Source organism: Malaclemys terrapin, chromosome 1 (assembly GCF_027887155.1).
Source record: "Malaclemys terrapin pileata isolate rMalTer1 chromosome 1, rMalTer1.hap1, whole genome shotgun sequence".
NCBI classification, from domain to species: Eukaryota; Metazoa; Chordata; order Testudines; family Emydidae; genus Malaclemys; species Malaclemys terrapin.
The window spans coordinates 43,390,993-43,408,009 of record NC_071505.1 but is presented as its reverse complement, the minus strand read 5'-3'; the positions used below and the strand labels follow the sequence as shown (position 1 = coordinate 43,408,009).

Sequence of the window (17,017 nt, the reverse complement as noted above, 5' to 3'; positions counted from 1 at the left end):
CTTTTGGGACAGAGACCTAGCATTTTCATTTGTCCTCTCAAATTCCTAGCAAAATTTTGCTCACTGTTATAACAGTAATAGTTCTGCCTCAATGGTGGTTTCAGCTGTTTTTCAGTTGCATGCATGCAGTTTTGTTAGGTCACAATCCGCTGCAAAAATCTGTTCCACCTCCTAGAACCACTCTTATTTGGAAACCTATTTTAAAATTTCCCCCCAACATCTTTGCTGGCATACTGAGTACAATTCTGTGCCACCTTCATTCAGCAATGATTTGATGTAGTCCTTTGAGAGGTTCAAGACCCTGCTCTACAAGCTCTAGTTGAGACAAGTTCCCAACAGAACAGTTTCCATCAGAAAATGCTGATTTGATGAAGTTGAAATATTTTGCAGGAATGTATCAGTTTCTTCAAAATAATTGAAATGTTTAATTTCAATAAGGTTGAAATATTTCATTTCAACTTTATCCTTTCAACTTACGTTGCTTTTTATAATATGATATAAAATTAGAAGTGTTTTGACTTTCATATTATATTACAAATTATTAAGTAACATAACAAAAGTTGAAATGAAACATTTTGACATTGAAATACTTTGATAAGGTCAGAGTGAAATATTTCAGAATATTTTGTGTTGTAAAGATTCCGAGATTGACTTTTCGTCTTGCCTCCAGACAAAACCGTATTTCAAAATCTTGGACTTTCAAGGGGAACGAAAATTCCATTTTCCATCCAGCTCTAGTCTCAACAAATAGATTATGGGAAGTTTGAAGAAGAAAGTAATGTTATGCTATTGTAACTAAAAAGTGCACATTTCCCAGATTTAGTGATAGCTCTTCATGAGTATAAATGGCTATTTACGCTAAAATGTTAGTTATTTTTGTTCTGGCATGATTGCAGCATTCCATGAAAAAATTACACAACAGTCAAACTTTTAATGATTATTATTGAGATCAAATGAAACATTTTGTGGCTCATGCACAGCCATGTAAGTCAAGAGTTGCGGATTTTATATTTAACCTTGCTATTGATCTGTCTATGAGATATGGGGCAAGTTACTAAATCAGCACCCCTTAAGGATCAGGCCCCTTACTGGTATTTTCTATTACTTTTAGCAAATGGTAACAAAAAATGATTAAACTGAAGCACTGAAGGACCAAGGACAAAGGTCTTAACCTTTTCTCAGACTCCATTTGCAAGAGACAGAAGAGCATTCCGTTCCAGCAATGATTAGCAAAGCAGATACCCTTTCACTAAGATCATTTGAAACCAGGATATGCACCTAAACCCCTTGCTACAGAAGACAGCTTACTTCTTTCCAAGAGTTCTCAGCAGCATAAAAGAACTGAGGTACAAACAGGAAAAACAATTATAAGAAAGATTAAAAGAAATTTAATAATTCCTTTAGAACTGCTCTCATTGATGTTCCTTAGTGCCACTCCTGACTTGTCTCAACAGATTTTTAGTCTTATTCTAGTATCAATCTCAGCCACAGAGTCTCCCTGCAGAGTGCTACTTCCATTCTCGATGAAAAGAACAGCAGACAGCTGCAGAACCTGTTATAAAGCAAACCCACAAATCTTGCTAGTTATTCATGCTTTTTGTTATCAACTTTTGTAGTTTTCCTCAGTCGTAGGCGAACACACATTGGGGCAAAGGAATATGTAGTGTGAAGAGAAAAAACATTACAAGAAGACTACACATTGGAGAAGGCTATGCAGCTCATGGTAAAAGGCATGCAGTAATAAAAAATGGATAGAGCTGGGCAGAGCATTTTTGACTAAATGCAATTTCTTCAAAAGATGCTATTTCACCAAAGCTGAAATGTTCCATGGAGATGTATCAGTTCTGATGACATTTTGGGGGTTAGGAGGGAGAGAAGGAGACTCTGCAGCCTGTTGGTTCAGGTACTGGCATGGCAGATCCCAATTCAGGTCTGCACTGCCTGATTTGGAGTATCAGGATTGAAAAAACACTCAGAAAAAACACTTGAACGTGGGACACCCACATCTCAGGCCAGTGTTATAAACTGCCCCCACTCCACTTCCTGAATTCAATAGCTCAGGTTTTTATCCACAAACATAATTCCATTTTCACAAAATCATTCCAAACTCTTTTGGTTTCATTCCCATTTGGAAAATTTCAAAACCTTGGAAGTTGCTGTGAAACAGACTTGCCAGTCCTCTGGTCAGCTCTAGTAACAGGCATTCACATTTATGAAACCAAGGAATTTAGTCTTTTACATTCTTAACACTCAAAAGGACTTAGTAACAATAGCCTTGCAGCTGAAGTGTTCACAAACACTTTGCAGGGACAGGCAAAAGGAGCAGGAACTTGAAAGTAGGCCTTATTTGCACAGAGAACCTGTTTATTCACCTGAGAGTATAGGGCTTAAAACCTTGTGCAAGAGAGTCCCTAGTCATTTTGCTGGCCGGGGAAGAATTTTTTTTGGCAGCCTGCCCCCACTCCTAATAGTTGAGGCAAAAACAAAATGCCAGCCAATTGAGAACAGAGGGGGATAAAAACCAAGCTGCCCTGCTCACCCATGCCTAGTCAGAACTAGCCCTGACTTTGTGATATAAAACAACAAACACCTGGATTATCTCTTTCTAGGGTGACATGATGTATGTAAGGAATCTGTCCTTTCTGTCTTGAACAGATCTTACTTGGAGATGGGTCTTAAAGCTTTTTATCTTCCTTGCTATTTGGGTTCCAGGAAATTTCTTCTTCTGATGAAACAATTTAAGCAACATGATCTTTCAGATTGTCTCCAATACAAGTAGACATCACACTTGACTCTTCTTAGCTTTCAGAAAAAAGACTAGCGGTAACACATTAAGGATGTTGCAGTCAAAACAGCTGTTTGCCAACTGGACTGCTTGAGCATATCCAGCTAGCAACTGTAATGAGAGATACCTTCTTCTAACTTCTGACTCTCAGATGAAGACCTAGTCACAATGATCCATGTGCAGCTAAGTTTATCTGGGGCTGCAGGTGGAAGCAACACAAAATCTTCAGCTTGCATAAAACGCACATCCCATTTCCTTAATAGGAATAATGCAGAAAACTCATCATACCAGTGCTCTGCACCCACGATTGGCTCCCAGTTCATTTCATTGTCAATCTACAGCTCTAGGATGCCAAACATCCTCATTATATTGTGACCAGCTGCCTCTCCATTAATGATCATTTAGTTGCATTCCTCTGCGACAGTTTATCCAATAGTGTCCAAGGAGGAGCTCTGAAAAGGAGCTAGAACATCTTTGGTGCAGAGCTCCAAGCATGAAACCATGGAACCAGGGAGAGTAAAACATGCCTGCCCTGTTGTGTCTCCTCTTGACCTAGTGTGACACTGCAGGAATGCGCTGTCTTGGATTCCCTTCTCTCAGGGACCCTTAAGAAACACACACACAGTCCAAAAGGGTGTCAGACAAAATTCCCCTGTTGGATTCTGCTCTATTAAATACAAATAAACCAGGCACATAGCCATGGGTGGGTCTTGGTGGACCCACCCAAAGTTCACTCGCTCCTGTTCCACATCCCCCATCTGCTCAAAGTATCTGCTGTCAGTCAGAGGGAGAAGAGATGCACCTGGTCCCCTCCAGTCCCAACCCAGCACCAGGCTCTCTCCTTGACAGACACACCTGGCCAGGCTTGGGACAGGCACCTCCAGAGTGTGGCTGGTAGGAAGATGCAGAGCAAGGACAGGAAGGAGAGTCTGTCTGACTCCAAGGACCTGGACAGTTTCTTCAATCAGCTCACTGGTGAGTCCTGCCCATGAGTATGTGGGGGAACAGGTGCAGCACTGAGATATCAGTAAAGTGCGGGGCACAGTCTGCCCAGGGCTTCACTCTCTAACCCCTGCCCCATTCTGAGACTTGCCCTGGGGACAGGGCAGGGATTCATTGCAGGGCAGGTACTTCCCAACCACGTCCAGAGACAGCAACACAGCCCAGAACTCTTCCCTTCCCTGACACCATCCCCTCTCTGCCCTCGCCTCCTCAGGACCACCTGTGGCTACCGCCCTGGGAAATTTGGACAAACAAAAAGATTCCCCTCCTCCCCCACCATGCAGGAGTAAGGAAGTTTGGTTTCCAGGCCTCTGGACTTGCCCTAGTGACATGTCATTGGGTAGGTCCCAACTTATGGTGGATGGACAAATTTCTACTTTGAGCTACCCCACTGGAATAAGCTTGAAATAAAAGCTCTCCCTTTAGGCTTGGGTTGCAAACCCCTCCTCCTTGAGGCCTGTGATTCTCTGGAAACTCCTCTCCCTGACAAGAGCTTCTATATGAGTATCTCCTTGCAACTGAGCCCCAGTGGCCTTCGATCAGGGTCAGATGCTCATTATTCAATTTACTGCCTATATAGGCTAGTTTTCCTTAAATTAGCTCTCTTAGGTAGCCTGTGCCTGGACTCCCCAGCAACCCCGTGACAGTGCCCAAGCTGAACATTTTCAGAGCAGCCTGTTTCATGTTTTCCAAAGACTCCTCTCAGTAAGTCAAATTAGCAAGGGGAAAATGAAGCAAAAAACAAAAGATGCCAAATCTGGAAGAAGCAAAGAGCAATTTCATTATGGTGCTCTCAGTTGCCAGGGGGCTACCTAAAGAGTGGGCCACCCTCCAAGCCCTCTACCTGATGGGGGTAGCTCAAACTGCCAAATGGGGGGCTTCCAAATGTCAAGGCCTGGGACTATGGACCAATGCAGGCCACCATCCTCAATGCTTTGGACATTAATCTGGAGATCACCCGACAACGGTTCTGAGGAAAGATCTACTCAACGGGCGCCTGACCTTGGTCGTGGCCCAGGAACTGAAGGACACCTGCTGGTGATGGATGCAACCCAAGCGGCATTCCGGGAGCGACGTCACCAAACAGATCACCATGGAGCAGTTCGTACATATCTTCCCACCCCGAGGGAGGGCCCGGGTCCTTTGACACCAGCCTGCTACACTGAGTGTGGCTTTCAGTTTGATGGAGGACTTCCTGGCTACGGAAGTTCCTGTTGAGCTGGGAGTCTGCACCCTGGCACCAGGACCAACCACTCTGGGCCCAGAGAAGAAGTCCAGGCCCAAGGACTTCCTTGTACGACCTGGACCCTGGAGACATGATGGTCGGGTGAGCGACGCTTCTTGCCGACCTTATCCCACTTTCTGGGAGCCCCAGGCTGCCCCAACCAGCTGGTTGTCTAATCAGAGTCCACTCAACTCCCTGGCTGAGGTGGCCACCCACTTGGCATGCCCAAATTGGAGCCCTGCTTTGCGTGTGGCCGGTTTGGACACCTGCAACGAGAATGCCAAGACATGGATTGTAGTTTTGGACAGGTCTACATGGCAGAATCCCGTGCCTGCTAGCAGCCTGCTGCAAAATTCATGATCCCTGTGAAGGTAGGATGGATACAGGTCACCAACCTCATAAACTTGGGCTCTGGACAGACCCTCGTCCGCCAGAAGCTCACCCCTGACCCTGAGCAGGTGCTTGGAGAAATAAGACACCAGTGTCCTCATTGGGATGTGAGACTTTACCCCAGTGCCTGGGACCGCTGACCATAAATGGAGTGACTTGGGTGATCACGGTGGAGTTGGCCTCCACCCTCACCTATCCCATCATCCTCAGCCACAACTGGGTGGGGTTTGCAGAACTGCTTCAGGGCGCAAACCTCAGGGCTTCCCTTACTCAGGAAGGCCTCAAGGGGGATCCGTCTGAGGAAGACAAGAGTAACCCAGGAGGCAGGACGCCTCAGTTGAGCCTATGAAAAGTTGGCCCGCGTCAACAAAGAGGTGACTGAGCCAGTTGGGTGGGCCAGTGGCCCTGCTTTGAGCTGAGAGGCAACCGCTGTAGCACATTGACCAAGACCCATGGACCTGTGGGGTCCGGACCCAGCCACTGGTGGGCTGTTCTGAGACTTGCCTGTGACATCCCAGCAGTCAGTCATCTGGGGCACGAGAAGATCCTGGCTTGGGTCCTGGCCCATTTTTTCTGGCTGGGGTCCACCACAAGGTGAAGAATTACTGTAACTTGTGTCCCAAGTATCAGCTCATGGCTCCCCTGAGAGTGCAGAAGGCCCCCTTGGTGCCCTTACCCATGGACAGGGTCCCCTTCAAGCAGTTCACTATGGACCTGATGGAACCCCTCCTGAAGAGTAGTGCCAGCTACCGATACATTTTTGTCTTGATGGATTATGCCATCCATTTCCCCGAGGTCATCCCCTTACAAAACACAAATGCCCGCACCATTGCAGCAGAGCTCATGAAGTTTTTCACCTCACCGACCACCAACTTCACCTCCAGGCTGCTCTGCCAGGTGTGTACATTGTTGGGGATCAAGCTACAGACCTCGGTGTATCACCACCAGGTGGAAGGGTTGATCAAGCGTTTCAACTGGACCTTAAAAGATATGGTCTGTAAGTTTCCCCTGCAGGAGCTCCACCAATAGGACCAACTGATCCCACCGTTGCTATTAGCTATTATGGAAGTGCCCCAGGCAGCCACAAAGTTCTTGCCCTTCAAATTATTGTATGGCTGAAATTCCCACAAGCTGTTGGCCCTAATGAGGGTGACCTGGGAGCATACCCCATTAATGACTCAGGGACTTTTACAGTATGTCATGCAGTTACAGGAGTGCATGGTCCAAAGGAGAATCTGCAGGCAGCCCAAGAGGTACAAGAACATACCTACTACCGGGGAGCCCAGGTTTGCACCTTTGAACCCAGCGACTGGGCACTCCTTCTACTCCCCTCAGAGGTATCGAAGCTCCTAGCCTGCTGGCAGCGCCCCTACAAGGTAATCTGCCAGAAGAAGAAACAAATCTACCATGTGAACCTCCTGAAGCCCTGGCAGGAATGCAAGGAGCTGCTGATATTCCCGTATCCCCGCAAACCAGCTCTAGGTTCACAGGTCCCTGAGGGCACCGACTCTGAGGAGCCACATTTGGGTGACACCCTAATGACAAAGCAGTGGAAACAAATCCACAGCCTGTTAAAAGCCTTCTCCGAGACTTTCACTGTGGCGCCCAGCCAGACATCCCTGGTCCAGCATGCTATCCTGGCAAACACAGGGAAGGTGGTCCGATAAGCCATCTGGCCTCTCCCGCGGTGGATGTGGGAAGTCATGGAGAAGGAAGTCCAGGCAATTGTAGATCTAGGGGTGTAGAATGGTCACAGATCAAGTGGTGCAGCCCCATTGTGTTGAGTCCTGAAGCCTGGGACCATCTGGTTCTGCATCTACTTCTGGAGGATGAATGTGATCTCGATGTTTGATGCCTACCGAATGACCTGGATTGACAAACTCCTTGACCATCTCAGGAAATCTTGGTACATCACAACCTTGATCTCATGAAGGGCTACTGGCAAATCACCTAGACCTGAGCTCCAGGGAGAAGACAGTGTTTTCCACTTCAACAGGACTCTATCACTTCACTCAAATGCCCTTCGACCTTCACTGAGCCCCAGCGTCCTTCCAGCTGATGATGGACTGCCCCCTATGGCATACACTGCAGCCTACTTGGATGATGTAGTAGAGTACAGCCAGCGCTGGGAGGACCATTTAAACCTGGTGGCGGCCATCCTTTGGGCCCTGCGAGCCGCCGGGCTAACAGCAAACCCCCAAAAATGCCGAATCAGGTGGCAAGAAACCACCTATTGGGATACACCCTGCGGAGGGGTGGGGACAAGTACACCCTCTCGTGGGGAAGGTACAAGGGCTGCAGGCCTGTCCTGCCCCAACCACAAAGAGGCAGGTGCGGCAATTCCTGTGGGCTGGATGGGTATTACTAATGATTCATGCCCTATTTGCTTCAAACCCTAACCCTGACCGAGCTAATCACCAAGGGCAGCCCCTCTCGAGTATGCTGGACAGTGGAGTGTGAAGACACTTTCCAGACCCTCAAGATCACCTCTACTGGTATAGTATAAATGGATGGCATCTTATTTGAGCATTTTTGCTTTGAACCTCTTGCTGTCATAACACTTATGAGAGAACTCCATTGTACCATAATGCACCAATGACAGGTATTGATTTAGAAAAAAAATTAGGTCAGTTACCATCAATCTATTAGGCTCTGAATATACTTTCATAGGCAGTTTCAGTATTACAGCTACTCATCTCATGCTGGGCTGTAGTATGCCGTTTAGAATAAATACTTCTTCCAGCATTCACATATTTATTCAGATCTCCACAGCTCAAATTCCATGTTCTTTACCTGACAATAAAATAACCACTGCAATGATGATTGGATTATGCTGTAACACAATAGAAACTACTGTGCATTTATGCATGCTCAGGCTAATTACATCTATAATAAATAACCAGCCACTGTGAATTACAGGGCTCTAATCCTATCAAGGAGTCTCAATAATGTCAGAAGCCAGGAGACCAAAGCTCAAGTGGTTTGTGCAGTTACCGGAGCTCCTAAATGGAATTATAGCTCCATAATTCAAAATAGGTTTATTTTAAATGTTTCATACAATGCATGGATCTGAGCCTGGATCCATGTTCTGCCTGTCTCCCAGCCTCCACAGAGCGTTTCCATAGCTCCTCTCCCACCAAGCTCCTTGGGAGGTCTCCTGCATCCCTCCCCTCCATCAACTCCCAGGGCTTCCCTATTCCTCTGTGCCTTCACAAAGTATTACTGCCTCCCTCTCCCCCACTGCTGCTTCTCCTCTACAAGCTCCTGCTACACCGTCTTCCCCAGCTCTTCTCAGCCGGTCTTCTTCTCCCACAGCTGCTTCTCCATACCTAGAATAGCTCCACCTCCTGCTCTAGGGGTTCGCTATGTTCTCCTGCTCTATCAGCTTTTCACTCACTATTGCTAGTTCAGCAGACAGCTTCTGAATCTACTACTGCCGTCCATGTCAAAGTAACCCCACCTTTTCAATGGGACTATTTTATTCAAGGAATGCCTTGGGTCAGATTCTCCACTGTTACACCAGTGCAAACTCATTGAAAAAAAAAGATTGTGTTGGTGTAATAAGGAGAATAGAGCTAATGTGTTGAATTTATGTATCCTCTGCATTTTAAGGATGGGCAATATGTGCACTTGCCTAGACAGATCTGAAGGCCTAGTTATCATTTAACCTGCCAAAAGACAGAAGTCACACTACATATTTGATCTTAAATATTTAATGCCATGAACCATGACTCACCATTAAAGTTTCATCACAATGGGAAGCTTGAATCAGTAACTGTTTGTTCTTTCACTGCAGATCTTGATATATCACAGGTGTTCCCTATAAAGCAAGAGGAGGTGGCAAAGAAAGAACAATATTTTGCTACTCATTTATATAGAGGATTCTATATCAGAGAGCTAACTGCATCCTAAAGTAACTACCAGATATTCAGAGGTGCTCATCACCCATATTTAAATCAATAGCAGCTGTGAGTGCTAAGCACCTTTGAAAATCAGACCCTTTTGGCTTGTTCTGACTCCCATTGATGTTAATGGCAAAAACTCTCATTGACTTCTATGGAGCAGGATCAAAACCTTTATGGGTGACCTTTATAGTTTCCAGTTCGTGAATGTAAAGCTGTTTGAAGTTACAGATAAAAGAAATGACAGTGTTTGGAACTTTACCAATAAGAGCTCCATTTATTAATCACATTATTCCCTCGTCAAGCAAACAAACATGTTATAGCATCTTTGGTTTACTAATTGTGGTTGCTCAATGAGTCTTTTTTAGGAATTTTAGGCAACACTCCCTGTTTTTTTCCATTAAAGGACCCACACTTTCAAAACCAAACTAAATGTGGGTTATAGATCCACTTGATATTTTAATTCTTTGACAAGTGGGATCTATGGAATAGCTGTACAGGACCCTTTGTGCCTCATAGAGTCATACATTTTAAGGCTAGAGGGGACTATTGTGATCAGCTAGTCTGACCTCCTGCATAACACAGGTTATGAGCTTGATGCATAGCTCATAACTAGTCTCGGTAGATGATACAGGTAATTTATCAGGGCAGGACAGCCATGTCTCCTGCAGTGTGAGACAGCAGAGAAACTCAGACAACTGGGCACAGGCACAGCAATGGGAGGAAACTGAGGCGGTACCAATGTGTGGAAGGAAGGTGGCAGTATTAGAATCTGGGAAGAAGAGTGGAGAAACAGAAGAAGAAAAAGTTCACTCTGGGTATGTCTACACTGCACACTTAGCTCAGGCTTTGATTTAGGTTTGAGCCCAAGCCCCAACACAAATCAGTCTGACTCAGTCAGCAAGCACTAGGAATCCAGGTCCTAGGGCCCTGCTAGAGGGGATGGGTCAGAGCCTGAGTCCTGCTGTGACTCAGGTGTGAGACCTGTCATTTTGCAATGTGGATGCAGGTACTAAGGCTAAAAGAGGGAGCTGCTCCATGGCGTAAATGTAATATTTTTGGAATAGGTAGAATTTAAATTATGGGGCTAGAATTCCATTAAAGAGCTTTAGTGTCTAGATTCCAAGACATGGTTGGTGTGCTGTGACAGTTTATTATTGTTTCACTATTTACCTTGTCCTCCCCCCATTTATTTGTTTTATCCACCTGTTGTGCCTCATCATATTTGTAGACTATAACCTCTTTCAGACAAGGACTATCTTTTTATTATGTATGCACAGTGTCCAGCACAGCGGGGCCCATTCCCAATCAGGGCCCCTAGGTGTATCTGTAATATAAATAATCAATAATACTAATAATAATGGGATTTGTTCTCGGAGTAGAATGCAAAGAGTGATATGAAAAAGTTAATGACAGGCAAACCTTCCAAAGTTCAGTTCAGCACCCAGAAATTTGGATGCTTATCAAATTGAATTTTAGGTACAGAAACAGAATTGTATGGATTAATAGATTAATAGTCTCCTCTGGCTTTAAATCTATGAGATAGTCTAGGCTGACCTCCTGTATAATATAAGACATAGAATTCTATCCAGTTACTCCTGTAGTGAGCCCAAACTTAAGTTTGATTAAACCATATCACTCAGAAAAGCATCCCATTTTGATTTAACGGCCTCATGAGATGGGAAATCCACAACTTCCCTTACTAGTTAGTTCCAGTGGTTAATCACCCTCTGTTCAGAATGTGTATCTTATTTCTCATTTTAATTTGTCTGGATTTAGCTTCCAGCCATTGGTTCTTGTTATGCCTTTTTCTGCAAAAGAGCCCTTTAGTACCCAGTATTTTCTGTTTGTGAAGGTACTTATATACAATAATCATATCACCTCTTGATCTTCTTTTGGATAAGCTATATAAGTTGAACTGGCTAAATCTCACAATATAAGAATTTCTGTTGCCTTCTAGGGAATTTTCTGATATGTGGACGACAAATGCTATCTGCCTTGGTATGTCCTCAGTAAATGAGGCTATCAGATGCTGTTAGTTACAGGGTGAGGACTAAATTCCAGTACTCTGTTTAATTTTCAGTAAAAACATTTCAGCACCAAACTACCAGTGCAATGTACATCATGGACATAATGTGAATGCAGAAACACCATAGCAACAGACAAGGCCAGAGAAAAAATAACCAGCTAGCATTTGAAATACAGATAAAGGGTTTCTCATAGCCATGGGATCTGTAAATAAAAACAAATCTCACAGCCAAAGTTCTAATAAATGCTGTGCAAAATGGTTTTTTGCAGCCTTATTTCTGGGAAGTAAGCCTGGACCTAGTTCAGACCTGTCCAGAGTGAGAGATTCTCTAAAGCTTCACTTCTATTGGGAGGCTGTCATGTACCCTGCTTGAATCCAGCAACATTCCCTTTTGAGGGTGGGCTCCTGGATTATCCCAGCACTATGGACAAGCAGGTGTGCAGGTTTCTGAGAGAGTGTTAGTTAGTCCTGTGTTTGCTAACCACTGGATGGGATCTATGCATTTCAGTTCAAATGGGCTTCCTTATGGGATCTGTAGATTTGTACAACCACTTAGGAAGAAAAAAAAATTGAGATTTTATTCCTAAGAAACAACCAAACAGTAATGTGCACTTTTTCAGACTATTTCAGTTACTATGGACTTTGAAGGAATGTGGATATTTCTGCTGCCTTCCAATTCTTTTCCCTAGAATTCAGAATTTCTGCCACATCCCTTGGTATTATTTAAAGAAGGTAAATTATGTCGTATGTCAAGTTTGAATTGGTTGAGCATCCTTCTCATGTATAAGAGAACAAATTAATGTATATTGTTGTCCTTATTTTGATGCTCCTCATTTTGTTGTCCTCCATTCTTTCCACAAGATTCTGTAGTGCATGTATACCTATTATTTAAGCTTTTCATTACAGAAAATACCAGGTAGTTACACATATCTCAACAGAAACCTAAACCAGCCATCAACTAATAAGTGCCTCGCCTAGTCTTGTTGACTCATCCAGCTTTGTCCTTGCAGATTGTTTACTGAGTATTCCTTGTGCTTGCAAATTTCAGAGCTTGTATTTATTTGAACTTAGAAAATGAACACTCAGTACGGGGTGCACACAAATATCCAGATTTTATCTGTTTCTTACAGGTGAAAATGAAGTGATTAGTTGAGTACAGTAATCACCCTGGGTTGGTTTCAGATTGAAAAAGCCCTTCTGCCCAAATTTGGTCATTGACTAAAGCAAGGGAAATAATGAGAAGAACTGGCTTCTGTGCCCCCAGCCAAAAAGATTCTGGCTATCACTGATTACATGGAATTTTCTCATTCCAGTTATTTTTTTCTTAGGGGCCCCTGCAGAAGTGACTTGGAACCCACTGGTCTCCAGCTCCCTCCTGTATGAAGCATTTTGGTTTCCTTCAGTTTTCTAGCTTTTATGTTGGCTGCATCATCTATTAAAGAGTTCAGATGATTGCCACAATTTATTCACAGCATATAGCTCTTCCACAAAAAATGCAGTCATAGACCTCCACTACCACAGTGATTGGCACTGTATAAGAACCTAGGACAGATTAATAGATTTAAAGCCAGAAGGGACCATTATACTTATCTTGATGACTTAGGCTCCTAAGTCCCATTTTCATAAGTGACTTAGGAACTTATAAACATAAGTCACATTGAGAGTCTATGGCTCCTAAATACCCATGTCATTTGGGCCCCTAAGTCACTTAGATGCTTTTTTAAATGTTAGCCCAGACCAATCTCCTGCATAAGGTAGTCCATTGAATTTGACGCAGTAATTCCTGCATCAAGGCCATAACTTCTCATTAGATAGATGGATGGATGGATGGACCTTCTATACACACAAACCCAAAAGTGTCTGTTTTCCCACCTCTAGAAAATTTCCCTGCTATTCTCCTGGTTTCTTCTTTTTTTTTCTTTTCTTTTCTTTTCAAAGTATGTCAAGGTGCCTAGGTGCTTGGATAGGTAGGTGCCTTCTTTTTGTGTCTGTGTTGATAAATCCAAAGAAATAAATTTTTAAAATTTCAGTTTTGCAATGTCAGGATTCCTTGGAACTCCAGACTTAAATCCCAGTAAAAGCAACTCAGCCCTTCATTGTCTAGGACAGGTAGACTGAAGACCATGCATTTTATTCTTTTCAACAAAACTTTTGAAAATCTAGGGTTCAGTATGGTCATTAAAGATGATGGTGGTAGTTTGTTCTCTCATTGTCACTCGCACCCCACATTCTTGTGCAATATACTGCATCCTGGCTGGTTTCTACCTCTATAGCTAAGAGGTGGCTACAATTCAATGGTGCTCTATCTAAATAGTTGTAAAGTGCTTTGGAATCCTTTCTGATCTTAATTGTAAATGTAAGATAGCAGTAACAGTAATATAGGCTTAAAATATAGGATAAAAAGATAGAGAAATTGTTACAATTTATCCCAATGTCTTTTTGAGTGGCTCATATTCTAGAGCTCTCTTGACAAGCACACCGGTCATGATTGTATGACCCAAACCTTAGCAGTGAATCACCGTTAGTCCCTGAAGGAAACAGTTGTACCGTTCATAAATAAATTGAAGTAAAAAAAGATTCAGTCCATAGAACAGATCCATATACCCTGAACAAACATTTCTTCCCAAACCAAGCTGTCATCAGAATATACACCCAAGTTAAATCTACAAATTATAGCCAACATCCTAGGGAAAGACACATTAGCTGGATGATCATCTTTACAAATCAACACATGGGCTATTAAATAATTCATTTGGGATACAGATCACTTCTCACCCACATGCTGAGGTATTACTGAATACACAGAGTTGCTTTCATGTTTGGAAACAAAACAAAGGCTATTTTTAGGCATTTACTCTGTATTATAAACACAATGGGAAAAATTCTGTCCACAAACACATGCTCAAAGCTCACACCGTGTTTGTACAGCACCTAGCACAATGAGATCCTAGTCCATGACAAGACCTCCTAGGTGCTATGGTAATACAAATAAATAATAACGATCCCAGTGATGTCCAGGGGAGCTAAGTATCTTAGGGAAGAATTTGGCTCAAAGTGTTCTGGAAAGGCACAGAGAGCACAGTAACCTATTTAAAGCACCCATTGGTATCGTGTGTAGTGACTTAGCTTGATATTCTACAGCATTACATGTGTGTTAGAAATATTTAACTGTTAACTTAGTGCATGATATGGTGGTTGTTGATCAAAGAGAAAGTACAGCAGAATTATTACTTATTGTAGGAATACTATATAGGTCAGGGTGTAATGGACATAAAGATAAAGTTTTCACAAACAGGGTGAACTTTCCTATGGCACTAACTGCAAGAGGATACTCTGCATTAATAAAGAGTATGCACTACTCTCATTACAGTACTTAATTGTTTTCAAACCACAGGTCTTGGATAACAAAAGCTTATGAATTCTTTATAGACACATGTATTAAAGTTCTCAGTCAAATATGCTTGAAAGACGTTGTGAGTTGTTACTGTTCAGGTAAATAAACATCACACGTTCTATGAAAAATAAGGGTCTGTAGAATCCCATTTTCTCACTCCCCCAAACGTTTCCATCCCACACTGCTTGCACTTCATTTTAATGTAACACAGTAGCTGTTGTTAACAACTTTTTTCAATTAAGAAAAATGAAATTCAATATGTTAGGCCAACATTCTGCTCTTGGAAGCAAATCCTAACCCTAGTGTCTAGTCTCCAGTGCTGGGCTGGATGTAGAAAAATGTGCAGGGAGGCTAGGAAAGGCATACTCTCACCCCAAAGCCAAGGAATGGCTTCACAGGGGTACATTGGCCCATTGGCTAAAAGGACCTGGCCATGCTTAAGATGGCTACAGTGTGTAGAGGCTGTACTGTCTGTGCAGCAGTGGGCCCACTGGCTCTGCCCATCCCCCAATCTGTCCATGCTCCTACGTCACTCTTGCCTCCATGAGGCTAATGTGCAGGGAGTTTCTGTGAAACTGAACTCCGCACCATACAGTGAGAGACACATAAATCCAGTACCCTCCTTTGTGCAGTGAGTTGCACCACAGACCTGATTCAAAGCCCACAGAATTCACTGGGAGTCTTTCCATTGACTTCACGGAGCTTTGGAGGCAACTCTACAGCCACTGAGGGTATGTCTACATGGGGATAAAAGCCCCAAGGCACAACTACGGCCAGCCCGGGACAGCTGACTTGGGCTTTTGGGGCCTAGACTGCGGGGCTAAAAATTGCTGTGTAGGCATTCAGGCTCAGGCTAGAGCCAGAGCTCTGGGCCCCTCCACCTTCACAGTGTCCCAGAGCTCCAGCATGAACCCAAATGTCTACTTTAGCCCCACAGTCTGAGCCCCAGGAGCCCAAGTCAGCTGACCCGCATGCCATCTGTGGGTTAGTTGTCCCCATGTAGACATATCCTTAGATAAGGGCTGGATTTGCTCCTGAGTTGCTTAGGTAAAAGCCCGTTTTGGTAAATGAAGTTGCATTGATATAAATGAGAAGCACTGTGACCCATTACAATAGGTAAAAGATTACACAGTTGCATTCACTGTAAATATTGCACAGTGCAGTTCAAATGAAAAGCATATGATAATTGAAATCTTATGCTATGTCTCTCTCTCTCTCTCTCTTTATATATATATATATATCAAATCTTTTGATAGCTTCATGATTAGTTATGAGCTGAATATTTTTTAAAATTCTAAAAGCCCTCCCAACCCCATCCAAGTTCCCTCCCTTCTTGTTCTTCTATAAAGAGTAAGTCTGACTTTGTGAAATGTTCTCATTTTTCTCATCCTGTGGAATTATAATATGCTCTTTTTATAATGAGTATATGATGCAACTGGCAAGTGTTAAATAGATGGCCACCCACTGTGTGATAATGGTGGATGGTAGCGAAAGTGCAGTAAAAGTCCATCAAATAAAGGACCAGATTCCTTAGGCAACAGTAGAAATCCCAGGGATGAGGCAGTCGAGCATCATTTCCTGCTTAAGATAAAAAAGTATCCAATCAAAATAGTTTGGAATCACGGGGGGGGGGGGGGGGGGGGGAAGGGGGGGGAGAATGTAGACCACATCCTGAGATCTAGATGTGAAGGGACCCTATTAGCTGCACTTGTTAACTGTCCACAAAACAATGTATAAATCTGTAGTGCAGGCTGTTTGGAAAAATAAAAGCACTATATAAACCAGTTTATAATTTTTACAGTTCCTCATTGCAGCTGGCAATTGCTGAAATAGATGATCTCATAGTCTGCAGTGTGCCTGCCAGATAGCTTGCATGCAGTTAGATGCCTTTGTGCTGCAGACCATAGAAACTTGCATAAAATTGGCCTTCTTTCCTTAATAGAGCTGCATGAACAAAGATGAGTTTGTTGCTGACCAAGAACTGAAAGCTTTGTTTTGTAAGTCTCTCTGAATGTATCACACTTTGCCAAAGGAGAAGGTCCTCATCTAGAAAGAAAGAAAAAGAAAAAGAAGAAAAAGAAAGAAAGGAAGAAAGAAAGAAAAGTAAGCGGAAACCAGACAACAAATCAAAGTGCATACCCTTCTGGTGGATATTTGTGTCTAAAGTGGGCTGAAACTTTTGTGAATACTGGTCACATTTCACAAGCTGAATAAAAATGAAAGAAAAAGGAACTTTAATTAATGGGATGTCTTTTGATTTGTAGAGCAAAACTGCCAGAGCAGATGTACC

General features: G+C 43.3%; 1 long non-coding RNA gene across 1 annotated transcript in view; it reads left to right on the top strand.

The window, feature by feature from the left end:
- The window catches only part of LOC128835377 (uncharacterized), a 92,210-nt gene extending 75,456 nt beyond the window's left edge, over positions 1 to 16,754 (top strand). The window contains exon 3 of the long non-coding RNA XR_008444641.1: positions 16,670 to 16,754. This is a non-coding gene — a long non-coding RNA (uncharacterized LOC128835377). The remainder of the gene's footprint in view (positions 1 to 16,669) is intronic.
- Positions 16,755 to 17,017: the final 263 nt, after the last annotated feature.